This window comes from Mauremys reevesii, linkage group 10, assembly GCF_016161935.1.
Source record: "Mauremys reevesii isolate NIE-2019 linkage group 10, ASM1616193v1, whole genome shotgun sequence".
Classification (NCBI taxonomy): domain Eukaryota; kingdom Metazoa; phylum Chordata; order Testudines; family Geoemydidae; genus Mauremys; species Mauremys reevesii.
Genome location: NC_052632.1, coordinates 54,759,303 through 54,774,810, shown reverse-complemented (window position 1 = coordinate 54,774,810; position 15,508 = coordinate 54,759,303). Strand labels below are relative to the sequence as shown.

Below are 15,508 nucleotides of genomic sequence, written 5' to 3'. Positions count from 1 at the left end.
TTTGTGTGACCTGCAAACTATCAGTAATGATTTTATGTTTTCTTCTAGGTCATTAACATGTTAAATAGCGCAGGGACAAGAACCAATCCCTGTGGTGGCACTGGAAACTGACTCAGTTGATGAGTTCCCACTGACAGTGACATTTGAGATCTATCAGTTAGCCAGTTTTTAATCTATTTTATGTGTGCCATCATGTTAATTTTATATCATTCCAGATTTTTTATTAAAAATGTCATGTGGCACCAAGTCAAAAACCTTACAAAAATCTTAGTATATATTTCAATATTGTTACCTTTATCATCAAAGCTTGTAATCTCATCAAAAAGGATATATCAAATTAGTTTCACAGGATCTATTTTCTATAAACCCACGTTGATTGACACTAATTACACTAGCCTCCTATAGTTCTTGATTAATCAAGTCCTAAATCAGCTGCTCCATTATACTGCCTGGGTCAATGTCAGACAAACAGGCCTGTAATTACCCAGATCATACTGTTTACCCTTTTTAAATATTGGCACAAAGTTAGCCTTTTTCCAGTTTTCTGGAACTTCCCCAGTGTTTCAAGGTTTATTGGAAATCAATATTAACTTGCGAGGGGGCTCGCTGGACTGTTATCTGAACCTGCTGATTTAAAAATATCGAACTTTAGTAGCTGCTGTTTTAACATCCTCCTGAGATACTAGTGGAATGGAAAGAGTGTTATGATCATATGATGAGACTACATCATGTTTTTTCCCCAAAATACACAACAGAAATATTTATTGAACTATTCTGCATTATTATTGATAATTCTACCATTTCCATCTTGTAATGGACCAATACCATTGTCAGGGTTCTTTTTGTTCTTAATATATCTAAAAACTCCTTTTTGTCCTTAACTCTGCTGGCCATAGATTTCTCTTGTATTCCTTGGCTTCTCTTATCAATTTTCTACAATTCTTAGTCTCTGATTTATATTCATTACTATCAATTTCCCTCTTCTTCCATATGTTATGTTTTCATTTTTTACAACTACCCTCACTTCCTCTTTAAACCAAGTTGTTTTTTTAAACAGCGCAGCTTTCTTCCTCAATTGTGGAATTGTGGTTTTTTGAGCATCTAGTGAGGTATTTTTAAATTATTCTAAATTATAATTCACCTTTTTCTCATTAAATTCTTCTTCCCAGCTGATTTGGCTCATGATTAAGGCTGCGAGTCGGTCAGGGAGGACACGCATTCCATGATTTTGTGTGACCTCCACAACTTTAGCCCGCTGCCAGTCCCGCTCAGCTTTCTGCCGGCTGAGTGAACGGAACCCCAGGCCGGCAGCAGGCTCAGCGGCGGCTGGGACCCGCAGCCTGCCAATTAAAAAACCAATCGGCTCACATACCACCTTTAGCACAAGTGCCATAGGTTGAGGACCCCTGTTCTAGTGTATACAGTGTATACTGTGTGTACTGTACTTTATGGTAATTTTCACTATACGCGATTTTCCTCTTACGCACTGACCTTAGAACCTAACCCCTGCGTAAGATGGGGTGGCCTCCTACCACCACCCCAGTTAATAACAGCTCAACCCGTTGTGGGAAAGAAGAAATTTGCGCGGATTAAAAAGACATTTGCTAACTGGAGAGACACACTGCTCCCTCACGGCGTGCAATATTATGAGCTGTACCATCTTTCCTTGTTAATAAGGGCATGGGAGCTGTTGCTAATAGGATTAGCTCAATATGTATTTATCATAGCAATTTGCTAGACACCCTTTGGAAGAAAATATAAAAAGTAATTATGAGTAAAATTTGGAGATGCCCCGAATGCTGGTGGAATGGTTAAGTAATCATGAGGACAAGTCAGTTAGTTATACAGAGTAATCTGGATCACTTAGAAAGGTGATCTCACCCAAACAACATGTGTTTTAGCATAGTCAAATGCAAGGTCATACAGCTAGGAAAAAATAATGTAGGTCACATTCATGGGATGGGAGATTGTATCCTGGAAAGCAGAGACTCTGAAGAGCACTTAGCAGTCATACTAGGTAACCAATTGAACATGAGTTCCCAATCCAATGCTGTGGCTAAGAGGTAGAATATGATCTTTGGATGCGTAAGCAGAAGAATATTGAGTAGAAGCAGGGAGGAGGTATTACCACTGCATACAGCAATAGCAAGACTATTACTGGATAGCGTGTCCAGTTCTGATACAGACACTTCAAAAAAAATGTTGAAAATTGTATGGAATCCAGAAAACAGCTACAATAATAATTCAAGGTCCACAGGCACCCCATAGGACCAAGCCCCCTAACACAGTAAATGACCTATTATCCCATATTTATAAAGCATGATCTCAAAAGTGAGAATCAGGAGGAAAACATCTTTCTTTATACAGAAGAACAGCCTTTAACTCAAAGATTTTGATGGGGCTCATGGATTCAGCATATTTACTTTTTATTTAAATGTTTTAAGAAATTAATACAAAATGTTAAGGCCTAAACTCATCATAAATTCAGATTTCATTTTAAACATGTTCATGTTTTAAAAGAAATATTTATTTAAATAAAAGCTAAAATTGCTGATTTCTTTTTAAAAAGAAAAAAAAATTAATTGTTTATCCACCCTTCTGGTAAACCTGCTTCACAATCAGAGATTTAGGAAGCTCAATCTATCCTCTTGATATGTATTTATGGAATGGGGTAACTTTTGAATATTGCAATTCTAAAAGATCCACTGCAGCTCAAACAGAAGTCATGGACTTGCCACAGGATTCACTGCATGATGTTCTCTGGTCTATGTTATGCAGGAGGTCAGGATACAAAAGTATAGTGGTCCCTTCTAGCCTTAAAAATCTATGATTCTACGGAAGCTGCTGGGTGCACAGCACTTTTGAAACAGGCCAAAGGAGCCTTTCCCAGCTGCACTCCTGCTCAGAGGTCAGCCACATTCACAATTCCTGTGCTACGCCAGCACAAGGACTGCTACATCCTAGCACCTCCCAGGGCACAATCCACCCCAAAGGGAATGGGGGGGGGGAGGCACGGAGCTGGGTGGATGCAGAGACGAGAGCAGGCTGCACCATCCTTAAGAGCATGTTCAGTTCCCTGGAACTCCAGGAGAGCCACTGGCAGATAAAGCTGTATGAAGTCCTACTCAGGGCTCTGTCAACGGCACAGCTGAGCACCAAGTGTTGATGAGCAATCAAAAGGGGAAAAAATCAATACCACAGAAACACCCCACAAGCTGAATGCTCACTTATTGCCATGACTAACTGACTCACTGGAGTATTTGGTACGATACCAGGCACATGTGCAATATTAGGGCTGACTCTTCAATCCTGATCCTGCAGTCAGGTGACGATGTGAGCATTTCAGCCTCCATTAACAAACAAGCTTCTAGCTCCCCAGTTGAAAAGAAAAGCTGGATAAAGTGACCACGAGGCCTCAAATACCAGAACGCAAATGAAAGAACCCCATATATTTATTTATTTAAATCTCATGATTTTGGATGCCTTAACTCATTCATTCATGATTTTTTGAACATGTGGGTTGGTGATACTGCATATGTTTACCAGACAGAGCTGGTCACAAAGCCTTTTTCTTCAGTTTGGAAGTTTTTTTACAAATATTTTGGGTTTTCATTTAAAAATATCCTTTTCCAGAAATCAAAAACGCAACATTTTTTGCTGAGCTGGCAAAACATGATCAAGGATGCAGCATGGTTCAGTAGATAGGGCACTACACCAGGACTCAGGAAACCTGCCCCGTCCAAAGTCACACAGCAGGTCACTTCCCCTTGTAAGCTCTCTGGGACAGAGATGGTCCCTTACTTTGTGTGTATAGCACCCACCACAATCCACCCAATCTCAGTTATAATGCAAATAATAAAATTATAATAATAATCCTCATTCATAAATGTTACATGCTGTTACGTCTCCCCACACCTTCTCTTTTACAGTAACACCAGTAAAGATCTTCAAGTGATCTATCTGTGCTTGAAGTTCTACCACACTATCTTCCAATGTATTTGTGGTTCATCAAATGAATATTTTCTTCATCAAATTCAAGAATTTTTAAACTCATGGACTCAAGTCTTAGGTTCCACTAAATCACAGCAGAACAGCAAAACCTGTGAAGCAGTAAAGACCAGTATCCAGTGCGACTTCAGATAATATTTTTAAGAAATGTGATGCAAGCATGCTTACCAGTCAGCAACTTGGGGGTCTCTAGACAGTGGGGGCAATGGGGAAATGAGAAGGGCAAGGGACACAGGAATTTCTGCATATAGTATTCTCAGAGTGCAGATACCTCTCATAATTAGCAATTCCTTTACCTCTCTCATTCTTCCAGATGGGCTGTCCAGTGCTGCAAATCTCCCCAACTGTAAGGAGAAAAATGTCTCAATTTCGCCCTATACCAACAATATATCAGTATCTTACAGCAGTGGTTCTCAACCAGGGGTATGCGTACCCTGGGGGTATGTAGGGGATCAGCATTTCTCAACCTGGAGGTTGCAGCCCCCCGGAGGGTCATAGAAGGGGCTTAGGGGGATCACGAGTACAGGGCCAGCATTAGGGGGTGACAAGCAGGGCAACTGCCAGGGCCCCCACGCCACAGGTGGCCCCGTGAAGCTAAGTTACATGCTCCAGCCCCGCTGCCTGGGTCTCAGGGTTCAGACAAGGCTCACAAGTGAAAAACAGGCTCAAGTATCACACTGAAATGCAAGTACAATATTTATATTTCAATTTATTTTATAATTATATGGTAAAAATGAGAAAGTAAGCAATTTTTAAGTAATAGTGTGCTGTGACACTTGTATTTTTATGTCTGATTTTGTAAGCAAGTAGTTTTTAAGTGAGGTGAAACTTGTGGTACGCAAAACAAATCAGACTCCTGAAAGGGGTACTGTAGTCTGGAAACCACTGTCCTACAGGATGTGAGACGAAGAAACTAACAATCCCTGAACACAGCCTCAGAAATTTTCACTAATACCTATTCAGAGAGTGAACATTAACAACTATAAGAAGACTGAGTGATGTCATAAATCTCAAAAGGTTAAGAATAACCCCCCGGCCAGAGGAGGGGCAATGGGCAATCGCTGGTTTATCTGTTCACATAAGAATGATCTGAAGGTAGCAGCTCTACATTTAAATCATTCAGCATGAGTGACAGACTGACGGAGTCACTGACAAAGCAACAGACTGATAAGCTCAGCATCACTACTGCTTGAGATGTTCAGCAAGAGAATGCATTACTACTGACAAGATACATTTCCCCAAGATCTCACTCCTATACATTCAGATAAACAATAGCAACACCTATGAATTCCACTACTACTACAATTAGGTTCTATCTACACTACGCCTTTCAATGGTGCAGACACGCCGTTGCAGTCATGCCATTGTAAGGTGCACTGTGTAGCCAATCTATTGCCGGGAGAGAACCCTCTCCGTGACAAAATAAAACCACCTCTAACGAGGGGCAGTAGCTTCATCACTGGGAGCACGGCTCCCACAGACAAAGCGCTGTCCACCCTGGTGCTTTCCATCATTAAAACTTTTGTCATTTGAGGAGGGGGGGTGAGGGGTGGTTCACACTGTTGAGCGACAAAAGCTTTAACAACAAAACTTTCAGTGTAGACAGAGCTTTAGAATCACACTCAAGTTCTGTAAGTTTGAACTATCTATGTTTTGAACCGGTTGTTGACTACAACAACACTGCAGTTTGGTCCCAGGGTATTATAGACAGGGCTGGCTCCAGGCACCAGCCCAGCAAGCAGGTGCTTGGGGTGGCCACGGGGAAGGGGCGGCACGTCCGGCTCTTCCACGGCAATTTGGCAGTGGGTCCCTCACTCCCTCTCTGAGGGAAGGACCTGCGGCTGAAGACTGAAGCAGTGGCAGTAGAGCTCCCGCAGATTGCAATTTTTTTTTCCCCTGCTTGGGATGGCAAAAACCCTGGAGCCGGCCCTGATTATAGAAACAAGGTGGGAGAAGCAATATCTTTTATTGGACCAACTTCTCTTGGTAAGAGAGAGACAAGTTTTCAAGCTTACAGAGAGCTCTTCTTCAGGTCTGGGAACTTACATTTTAAAACATTATTTTCAAAAGAAAAGGAAAAGGAGGGAAGAGCTATAACAAAATCAGCCTCCTCAGAGAAAAAGCCACTTAGCCACCTAGATTCACATCAAGAATTCTATCTCATGCCAGGCCCCAAAGGAAGAATTACACAGCCATGATGATACTAGCACACTAGTCCAACTACAGTCTTCCTGCACTCCTCACGTGTGTAGATCCACTTCCTTCTCAAAAGCTGCAAGTCTCCTCAGTTCCATTATGAGGTTTCCATAGAAAATCTTATATTATCTCTTAATTCATTGAAAAGAATCTAATACCCTTTAACCATCACTGAGCGTTAAAGCTATTTTCCCTATTAAAATTAAGCCCCTTTGTCGGTTAATTATTTTTTCCTGAGCTGATTTGGATTTTCTTTAACACATTTATTATTCAAAAGGATTCACTGGGTAGTTTGGATGAAGAATTTCAACCTCCGGGTTGCCCATAAACTGTTCTCTGTAGCTATTCATTTTGCTATCAATGGCACATGAGCACAGTTTCCTGAACGCTCACAAATAAAAAGCAATATGACTCCTCCAATCCGCACAAACTGAAATATTCAGAAACATATTTGCCAATTTATTTTGTTCCTCTCTACCCAGGTCTCTTTTGTCAATGTCAGTCTGATTGCTGCTTTCACACGGGCTTCAGCCAATCCTGTCAAACAACTAAATTAATGCTGGACCAAAAGAAAGCAGCAAACACCACAGCAATCAAAAACATCCTAACAGGTTCCACATGTAGGAATCACTTAGGGGAAACACAGTGAAGGTGCAACTCCCACTGACTCCACCATAAATACCATAGTTTCATAATTCCATTATACCACAGCTGAACTTTGTCCTTAGCAATGAAAAGCTCACATCAGCGCACAGAGTGGATGGGAAACTTTAAGGCATTTCCTCTCTTGACCACATCATAGTAAGAGTCTCAAAACCTAAGCCACTCAGACACAGGGCACTTCTCCTTGGTATCAGTACCGGCAGATTGTTTGCAGTCAGCAAGTTTGGGTGTTCTCCTCCTCAACAAGATGCCCAAGGGTTGCATAAATATCTGTTAGAATCCAGTAGACTGGGTTCTTCCTGCTTCTAATGGCTGTCCTTTTGACTGTCTCGTCTATTTCTAGACAGTGGTCACCAACCAGTCAATCTTAGAGGATCTCCCCAGACTCACGCCACTCCCGGAAGTGCCCAGGGCAGCCCCGTAGGCAGGTCAGGGGTCTCCCTCCACATACTGCTCCTGCCTGCAAGCCCTGCCCTTGCAGCTCCCATTGGCCAGGAACGGGAAGCTGTGGCCAATGGGAGCTGCGGGGGTGGTGCTTGCAGAGAGAGGCAGCATGCGGAGCCACATGCCATCTGCCCCTCCTTCCCCCCCAGGGGCCACAGGAACACGTCTGCCCCAGCCCGGAGCCCCCTCCCACACTGCGAACCCCTCAGCTCCAGCCCAGAGCCCACACCCCCTCCCAAACCCCTACCCCAGCCCGGTGAAAGTGAGTGAAGGTGGGGGAGAGCAAGTGACAGGGTGGGGGATGGAGTGAGTGGAGCAGGGCTTTGGGGAAGGGACAGGGCTCAGGAAAAGGGCAGGGTAGATCCTGGGTTTACCTTAAATTCAAAAATTGATCTTGGGCGTAAAAGAGTTGGAGACCGCTGCTCTAGATTGTAAGCTCTTTGGAACAGGGATCATCTCTCGCTATGCATCTGTACAGCATGAAGCACAGGTACCTCTAGGCTCAACTGGAATACAAGTAGTAATTAGGGCTGTCAAGTGATTAATGGCACTGTTAAGCAATAATAGAATACTATTTATTTAATATTTTTTGATTTTTTTCTACATTTTCAAATATATTGATTTCAATTACAACATAGAATACAAAGCGTACAGTGCTAACTTTATAATTATTTTTATTACAAGTATTTGCACTGTAAAAAACAAAAATAGTATTTCAATTCACTTAATACAAGTACTGTAGTGCAATCTCTTTATCATGAAAGTTGAACTTACAAATGTAGAATTATGTACAAAAAAATGCACTCAAAAATAAAACAATGTAAAATTTTAAAGCCTGCAAGCCCATTCAGTCCTACTTCTTGTTCAGCCAATCACTCAGACAAACAAGTTTGTTTACATTTGCAGGAGATAATGCTTCCTGCTTCTTATTTACAATGTCACCTGAAAGTAAGAACAGGCGTTCTTATGGCACTGTTGTAGCTGGCGTCGCAAGATATTTATGTCCGAGATGTGCTAAATATTCGTATGTCCCTTCATGCTTCAACCACCATTCCAGGGGACATGCGTCCATACTGATGATGAGTTCTGCTCGATAACAATCCAAAGCAGTTCAGACCAACGCATGTTCATTTTCATTATCTGAGTCAGATGCCACCAGTAAAAGGTTGATTCTCTTTTTTGGTGGTTCAAGTTCTGTAGTTTCTGCATCGGAGTGTTGCTCTTTTAAGACTTCTTAAAACATGCTCCACACCTCGTCCCCCTCAGATTTTGGAAGGCACTTCAGATGCTTAAATCTTGGACCGAGTGCTGTAGCAATCTTTAGAAATCTCATTTTGGTACCTTCTTTGTGTTTTGTCAAATCTGCAGTGAAAGTGTTCTTAAAACGAATAACATGTGCTGGGTTATCATCCGAGACTGCTATAACATGAAATATATGGCAGAATGTGGGTAAAATAGAGCAGGGGTCATATAATTCTCCCCCGAGTTCAGTCACAAATTTAATTAACACATTTTTTTTTTAACGAGCGTCATCAGCATGGAAGTACGTCCTCTGGAATGGTGGCCGAAGCACGAAGAGGTATACGAATGTTTAGCATATGTGGCACATAAAGAAGCATGAAGGGATATATTAACCTTTAGCGCATCTGACACATAAATATCTTGTGACACTGCCTAAAAAAGTGCAATGAAAATGCCTGTTCTCATTTTCTAGTGACATTGTAAATAAGAAGAAGAGGGCAGCATTATCTCCCGTAAATGTAAACAAACTTGTTTGTCTTAGCTATTGGCTGAAAAAGAAGCAGGACTGAGTGGACTTGTAGGCTCTGAAGTTTTACATTGTTTTGTTTTTGAGTGGTTATATTAAAAAAAAATCTACATTTGTAAGTTGCACTTTCACAAAGAGACTGCACTCCAGTACTTGTATGAGGCGAATTGAAAAATACTATTTTTTGTTTATCATTTTACAGTGCAAATATTTATAATAAAAATAATATACACTGAGTTCAATTACAACATAGAATACAATATATATGAAAATGTAGAAAAACATCCAAAATATTTAATACATTTCAATTGGCATTCCATTGTTTAACAGTGCGATTAAAACTGCGATTAATCACGATTAATTTTTTTTATCAGGACTAATTTGAGTTAATTGCATGAGTTAACTGCGATTTATCAACAGCCCAAGTAATAATTTGTTGGACCAGCCTGCTAGCAAGTTAATTCTGAGTTACTGAAAATAACTGACCACGAAACCAAAATGAATTGTCCTTTTCAGCTATGAGGATGGAGACAGGGGGTGCAAGAAGCTTTTCTGCTTAGACTTCCAAGTACTATAACGCCTCCAAGCCAGCACCCACCCAATACTAACCCCCAGAATAGGGGCAGGGCTGAGCCATGTGGAATTTGGAGAAAGGGGTCATTGGGAAAGGAGGCTGCAGTGACCCCTTTCCTCCTGTTGCACTGGAAGACTTTTCCTGACAGGGACACAGTGTGCTCCCAGAGCTTCCACCACAGCAGTGTGGCACAGCAATTCACACAATGCAGGCAGAACTATAGGTGCCAGCATACAATGTTCCTTCTCCCCCTGTGGATTCTCCACAATAACAGTTATGCACATACAGCACTGAGCAGCTCCCTACAGTGAGAAAGCCTGAGGTACATGTTCCCGCCCCCATGGTTTGCCAAGATGGGAATAGGGTCGGGCTTAGGGCTATCCCCCTCTGCAGATTTACAGCTACAGGGAAATTAATGTGGTCCCTACCTTTGGGAGAAAGTGAAGGAGGTGGAATGCAGCCTTTGGGTGCAGGATTTTGTGGCATTCCCACATGCCAGAAGAACTGTGCTGGAACACGGCATGGGCTGGTGATGGCTGTGAGAATCGGGAGGAACTGATGAGCTCACCTAGGCTGTGATTAGTGTTGGGGTCTGTGAGAACAGAAGCATCTGTGCTCACTCTCCATGTGGGATCCCACAACCACTGGACAGGGATGCTGTCTCAAAGGAAAAATCCTAAAGCAGGCTGCTTCATAGGGTGAAAATAGAGAGATTCAAATGAGTCAGAGGTAGAGATGCTACAAACTTCACTCTTCCCAGTGAGCTTGTGGATTGATCCCACACAGAGTAACAAACGGTGTTGGCAGAGACCCCTGCAGGCTGTCACCATCTCTGCTGGACAAGCAGGATGGGAAAGGGGAACTGGCTGGGCTGCTTTGTCATGTTGTCTGTATCTAGGGTGACCAGACGTCTGTCCCAATTTTCAGGAGTTTGTCCTGTGTCCTGACCAGAGTACGATCGGGATGCCATTTGTCACGATATTTTGTTTCCTGGTCTTCGGCGGAGAGTCCTTCAGTCGCGGACAGTCTTCGGCGGCGGGTGCTTCTGTCTTTGGTGCAAGGTTTATTGCCTCCCCGCTGAAATACCGTCGAAGACCATCCGCGACTGAAGGGCTCTCCGCCGAATTGCCGCCAAACTCCCAGACAGGTGAGTGTTAACCCTCCCCCCGCCCCCCGATATCTTCCCCTTAACATCTAGTCACCCTATCTGTATCAGATAGCCTGCTTGGTGCAGACTGTGTTCACATTGTGCAGAAACTCAGCTTGTCTAAGGAGGGTCAAACTTCAGCTAATTATAGCTGAGCATGAAGCCCAGAATAAACTGCCCTATCATGCTACACTCAGCAAGACCTAGCCCCAGGCCCTGCCTGCCCCCAGCGAGAATGTGCTAGGACTGCTAATCACTGCCCTGGGCTGGAATGCAGAGACAAAGGACTATGGACCCTAAACAAAGTTTCTTTTTCTGTCTTGTGATAAAGCCCACCATGGAGCATTGTGACACAGCTCACAAAACATTTGCACCAGATGTCTCCAGTCCCATGAAGCCTACAAGACACCAAACATGCTACTTATATGGCATCTTAAGAGGAAAACTGCCTCCTAATTTTGACTGAGGGCCGTGCAATGCCAGAGTCAGTGCCAAGCCAGCCACAGGGGAATTAGCTTACAGCTTTCACTTGAGGGTTTACACAGAATTCCCATGGTAGGGGGAGAGTGGACATTTCTGAAGAACACAGTGGGCCTGATTCAGCACTGCCCAATGCCCTTTTGTGCCATCTACATGGAGCAACAGAGCCACAGATTAGGTGTGAGGAACATACCTGACCCTCAGGAATATGTCCAGGCAAGGGCCTCTGTGCTTAGAGCCCTGCATGGATACAAAATTTGTATCCATATCCAATCCGCAAACATGGTCCGTGGATATAAAGCAGATATCCGCAGATTTGCAAGGCTCTAGATATAAAATGTGGATCCACATCCATCCCACGATCTGCAAACACGGTCTGCGGATATCTGCAGATTTGCCTCCACTGCCAGGGAGGGGGCTTCCCCAGTGGGGCAGAGGTAACTGAATGAAGGAAGAGGGCAGAGTGAGAGTGGAATGGCACATGGCCAGGGTAGTACTACACCCCAGATTCTGCAACCAGCAGGGGCAAAACTTGGGACTGTCCCTGAATGAGGAGGCTCAAGCTGTCTCCATTCTGTCACATGGCTTTAAACAGGAATTAAAGGGGGATGGGGGGGAGAGGGGGAAAAGAGAGAGACCAGTCTGTCTCTCCTCTTCAGTACTCAGAAATCTAGGGCTGAGAGCACACAGCAAACTCACAGTGACCAGGGCTAATCTCAGGTGTGATCCCCTGGATGTTCAATACGCATATTAAATTGTGGCGGTAAGAGCACCTCTCCCTAGACTTGGGGCAAACAGAGCTGAGGCAAAGTGCACAACTCTGGGCTGCAGGCTTGGGCAGGAGACAGAAAAACAAAAGGAAATGCAAATAAGGAAAGTGAGAAAGAGGAACAAAGGGAGAATGAGTTACAGGAGCAGCTCCAGGAGCAAAAGCCTAACCCTAAAGAAAAGAATGCCTCATCAGATATTGGGACTTGGCTCCGAACATTCAGAGCTGTTGGGTAGCACAACAGACTACTCAGCACCCATCACCCAGAGATTCCAGACTGGTCCATGAGAGTAGTGAACGCTGCAGTCAGGGATGGGACAGATGCTGGGGCCAGTCCCAATAATCCAAATGGTCTGTTTTCTTACCCCTCCTGCTGATGAGTGCATTTTGTCAGTAGAATGTCTGACTGAAAGCTTCTCTATCTCTTCATTTTCGGCTATCGCTCGATGAGAGGATGATGTCTGCCAAGGGGATTCATTGGTGGGTTTTTAACTGGCTGAAGAGCCCAATTTTCCCACAGAAGTGACAGGTGTAATCTTGAAGGACGCAACTGTTGGCTGAAGTGTTGTGCCCTTTCTTTTCTCCTTTGTTGCTTCTCTGTCTCATGAGCACATCTGTTCCCCTCAAAGGGAGCTGTGGCTTGGTGTATGGTGTGGCGTCACAATGTTCTGTTCCACACCAAGTCCTCCCAGTTTGTTGGGTTGATGCTTCCCTTTTTAAGTGCCCTTCCAGTATGTCTTTGAAGCGCTTCTGCTGCCCTCCGTGAGCCCTTCTTCCTTGATTTAACTGAGAGAAGAGTGCTTGCTTCAGGAGCAGTATGTCAGGCATACCGACACAGTGGCCAGCCCAGCAGAGTTGGTGTTTCATGACCTGCGCTTCTATATTGGTGATGTTGGCTGCAGAGAGAATGCTGATGTTAGTACATCAGTCTTCCCAGCTGATCCTGAGAATTCTCCTGAGGCAGTGCTGTTGGAACCACTCCAGCTGCTTGAGATGTCGTCTATAAGTTACCCAGGTCTCATACTCTCAGGGCTTGGCTACACTTGAGAGTTGCAGTGCTGGGAGTTTACAGCGCTGGTCATCCAGCTGTGTAGGAACAGCGCTGGTGTGTGGCCACACTCACAGCTACCAGCGCTGGTGTGTGGCCACATTTGGAGCATTTGCAGCGCTGTTGGGAGTGATGCATTATGGGCAGCTATCCCAGCGTTCAAGTGGCAGCAACGTGCTTTTCAAAAGAGGGGGGTGGGGTGGGGTGTAGTGTGACAGGGAGCGGGGGAGAGAGAGTGAGTGGATTTTTGGAGCCAACACTGTGTGTTAGCTTCCTGCCTTGCAAAATCAGAAAATGTTCCCGACCCCTTACTCTTAATTCTTAACTGCAAACAGCCTGCATCCAACGGACTCCCTTTCTCCCCTCTGCCCCAGCTGTCTGTCAAGCAAACACTCACTCCCTGCCTGCCTCATTCACAGGGGTTCTCTCATTTGATTGTTCACAGTCAGGTACAGATTGATCACAGCAAACAGGAGCTGTGTTTGTTTTTTAGATAAGCAGCTCCCGGAGCACCGGAGCTCCGAGCTCCGGAGCTCCGAGCTCACAACAAAACAAAGAGAGACTGCATAACAAAACAAAGAGTAATTTAGTTAAAAGCATTCTGGGATATCTGCTAATACCCTGGAGGCCAATAACAGCGCTGGTGTGTGTCCACACTTGATGAGCAGCGCTGGATCACCAGCGCTGCACTCGCTACACCCCAAGCAGACCAGGTGTTCAGCCAGCGCTGCAGCCAGGGAGTTGCAGCGCTGGATGTGCCTTGCAGGTGTGGACAGTTACTAAGTTGCAGCACTGGAAAGCCTCCACCAGCGCTGCAACTCTCAAGTGTAGCCAAGCCCTTAGAGAAGAGTGGGGATGACAACTGCCTTGTAAACCAAGATCTTGGTGCCTGTTTTCAGATCCCTATAATTGAAGGCTGGTTTGAGTAGTCTTCCAAAGGATGGGCTGACACAGCAGATCCTGTATTCAATTTCTGTTTCAACGTCGGCTGTTTGGGAGACTGGCTGCCAAGGTATGGAAAATGGTCCACATTTTCCATGGGTTGTCTGCTGATGGTGATTTGTGGAGTATGAAGAGTAGTTTGTGCAGGTGAAGGCTGGTAGAGTAACTTGTTTTCCCCCAATGTTGAGAGAAAGACCCAGGCTGTGATAGGCATCTGCAAAAAGATTTAGGGTACTTTGCAGGTCATCCTCTGCGTGTACAAGAATGACGCAGTCATCTGCATACTGAATCAGTGAAGCCAATTCTCATTATCTTAGATTTTGTCTGGAGATGTTGGAGATTGAGCAGTTGACCATCCATACAATACTCTGATTCCATCAGGAAGGCGGTCGCGGATGAGAATCAGGAACACGGCAGGGTAAATGGAGAAGAGTGTTGGAGCAATGACACAGCCGTTTGACACCAGTGCAAATGATGAATGGTTCGGTCTCTGAGCCGTTGCACAGAATGGTGGCAGTTATCTCATCATGGAATAGTCTGATGACGGAAATGAATATCTGTGGACAACCAAACCTACCACAGAGCACCTTCCTTAGAGCATCATAATAGAGTCGAAGGCCTTGGTTAGATCAATGAATGCCATGAACAGTTCATGGTGTTGCTCTCTTCACTTCTCCTGAATCTATCATGCCATGAAGATCATGTCAGTTGTGCCTCAGGATGGCCTGAAGTCACACTGTGATTCAGGGAGGAGTTCCTTGGCAAGGGGGAGAAGGCGATGTAGTAGGATCCAGGCAAGGATCTTCCATACAATGGAGAGGAGGACAATACCTCTGTAGTTCCCACACAAAGATTTATCCCCTTTCTTGAATACTGTAACAATATTGGCGCTCTTAAAGTCGGGTGGAATTTCTTCACAGGTCCAGATTTTGTCGAGGAGTTTGCAAAGTTTGTGCTGGAGCATTATTCCACCAGCTTTAAAAACCTCAGCTGGGATGCCGCCTGGGCCTGGTGTCTCGTGATTTTTTTCGTCCGGATGACAGCACGCTGGACCTCCTTAGAAGATGAGGGATCAGCAAGGTGTCCCACTGCCGAGTGTTGTGGAACAAACTCGATAGTGTCTTCAGAGACCATGGATTCACAGTTTAGTAGGCTTTCAAAGTGCTCCTTCCAGCATTGTTTAACAGCCGCATTGTCCTTGAGGAGGGTAGAGCCATCCTAAGAACCTAAGGAGGTTGGGCCTTTGGAGCTTGGCCCATATATAGCTTTTGTTGCTTGAAAAAATCTTCTCATATCATTCTGATCTATGAAACCCTGGATCCCAGAGGCCTTCTCTTACCACCTCTTATTTTTGATGTCACATAGCCTTCTTTGAACTTCAGCTCTGAGCAGGTGATAAGCCTTGTGTTTTTATTGATTAGAGGAATCATTTTGCCGGTTAGAGAATGCAGTTCTTTTCTGTTGAATTA

At 44.3% G+C, this 15,508-nt stretch overlaps 1 protein-coding gene across 8 annotated transcripts in view; it reads right to left on the bottom strand.

The window, feature by feature from the left end:
* Positions 1-15,508, bottom strand: part of RHBDF1 (rhomboid 5 homolog 1) — a 96,160-nt gene that overhangs the window by 68,989 nt on the left and 11,663 nt on the right. For 5 of the 8 annotated variants that reach the window (XM_039490721.1, XM_039490722.1, XM_039490726.1 and 2 more), the window contains exon 2: positions 4,305-4,352. The exons of 2 other annotated variants lie outside the window; for them this stretch is intronic. The gene's annotated coding sequence lies outside the window, so the exon portion shown is untranslated. Of the gene's footprint in view, positions 1-4,304; positions 4,353-7,685; positions 7,776-15,508 lie in introns of those variants that run through there. One more of the 8 variants, XM_039490718.1, reaches the window with a different exon arrangement.